General features: G+C 36.6%; 1 protein-coding gene across 1 annotated transcript in view; it reads right to left on the reverse strand.

Moving 5' to 3' along the window:
- Nucleotides 1-2233, reverse strand: part of GRID2 (glutamate receptor, ionotropic, delta 2) — a 992360-nt gene that overhangs the window by 325916 nt on the left and 664211 nt on the right. The gene's annotated exons all lie outside the window — the stretch shown is intronic.

The following is a 2233-nucleotide window of genomic DNA, read 5'->3' on the forward strand; positions in this document are numbered from 1 at the left end:
CCTGTGCCACTTCACTTTGTTGAAATATTTCAATTTATATTCCATGAATTCCTGGTGCCTTGTTCTTTGATATAGGATTTCCCAAATTTTGCAACAATTCTTAAAATTTACATGTCACAACAATAATGAGTTGTGAAGCTGAACTAAGCTATTTTTGATTATCAATAATAATTTTATGTGCTTTTTTATTTTTTAATTTTTAAGTTACCATGATGTTATTGTTGTTGTTAAGTGCCATCAAGTCAGTTCCAACTCATAGCGACCCTGTATACATTTTCTGAGTAGCAGCTGGTAGGTCTGTGATTCACAGTCCAGTGCTTATCCTATATCACCAAACCAGGCGTCCAGTTATCTTTCTAATCTTACTACAGAAAATGATCCTAAAAGTCCTTCATAAAGAGGAACTCAATGAGTAAACAGTCAGGAAATTATAGGGAAAAAATATTATACCAGTATATCTGACACTTAATTAAAACAATGTAAGCTTGTATTTTTGGAGTCCTATTGTGATGCTGTAGGATAAACATCGGAGTGCTAAACAGAAGGTCAGTGGTTCAAACCCACCAGCTGCTCCTTGGAAACCCAATATAGAGTTGCTATGAGTTAGGATAAGCTCAACGACACTTACCAACAGCAAAGGTAATTGTCCATGAGCCCTGGTAGCATAGTGGGTTATACTTTGCACTACCAAAGGCAAGGTTTGCACTAAAATCCACCAGTAGCTCTACATGATTAAGAAGAGACTTTCTATTCCTGTAAAGATTTATAAACTCAGAAACCCTATATAGAATCACTAAGTATTAGAACCAACTTGGTGGCACACAACAACATGATAGTTATCATCTTTCATAATTTGACATTAGCTCTCTTCTAACTCTAAGTAAAAATTAACGTTTTGTATCTAATTGTGAATTTGTAACTTTGTCTACTATTGAGGAGTGATTATAAGTAAAGGTTAGGACTATGGTTAGATCTAGTGTTAGGGTTACAGTTGTTATTGTTGTAAGTGCCATTGAGTCAGTTCCAACTCATGGAAACCCTGAATAGGGTTTCCAAGGAGTGACTGGTAGGTTTGAACTGCTGACTTTGCAGTTAGCAGTCTGATGCTTATTTTATAGTACCACATTAGGATTTCACACAATGGTTTTGGTTAGGTTTCTATTTATTGAAAGATGGTGTGGATCTACTTGCTTTCTCCTCATTTGGAGGTCTGGTAACTACATTATCCCCTCTTTCCCCTGTGTGATTTTGTTGTTGCTGCTGTTACTGCAAACTAATATCTAACTTTCAGTTTTTTAGGCTTGTTATATTTCAGATACTTCTATATTTACGTTGATTGCTATAAGATATTGTCATGTTTATTAATCTCAGGTAGTTTTCTTGCTGCTGTTGATTCTCTATACAAAGAACTCCTTTTATTATTATTTTTTTTTTTATAAAGTTGGCTTTTACAAATTATTTTAATGTCTGCTTATCTGAAAATGTCCTAATTTCACAGCCACATTTGAGGGACAGTTTTGCTGGGCATATGATTCTTGGTTAGCTGTATTTTCCCCAAAAATCTTACATATATTATTCCATTGTGTTCTTGCATACACAGTTTCTACAGAGAAATCAGAGCTTAGTTTTATTAGTTCTCTTTCATAGGTAACTTTTTGTTTTTACTGAGCTACACAGGATTCTTTCCTTTTCTTTGGTTTGGGAAAGTATATTGTTGGAGGAGGCAGGGATTAATGGCATATTAGATGCAGACCTCCATCAGCAATAACACAGAACACTGGCTGATACAAGAGCAGGGGAGTTCTCCTATCACAAGGTTCTGGCCAATTTTCAGAGATAAAAGTTTGAACATTTTTTTTCTCTTCATTTGCCTCTCTCTCTCTCTCTGTGAACCTCCTCACTGGTGATTAGAGGGGATGCTTGAGCAAGTGGACACCCCTCCAGCCATGAAGAGTTCTACTATGCATGTGCACAGATCTGCTCAACAAAGACCACTGCACACAGAATTAAAGAAGGAGGGAGGAGTCACCAGGAACTGTTATAATGGAATGGTCTCCCAGAATGGTTTGGGATGACCCTGGGTTGCTTCTCACTAAGAGAAACACCTGAATGAGGTTGAAAAAGGGTGAGAGACAGACAAAAGAGGGAAGAGGCTGAAAATTAAATCTTGAGTTATGTCCTAAGGAACAATGGTAACATCTTGAAATTTCTCAGATGGCCTTGAAAGCAAGAA

This window comes from Chrysochloris asiatica, unplaced genomic scaffold, assembly GCF_000296735.1.
Source record: "Chrysochloris asiatica unplaced genomic scaffold, ChrAsi1.0 scaffold00427, whole genome shotgun sequence".
In the NCBI taxonomy this organism is placed as follows: domain Eukaryota; kingdom Metazoa; phylum Chordata; class Mammalia; order Afrosoricida; family Chrysochloridae; genus Chrysochloris; species Chrysochloris asiatica.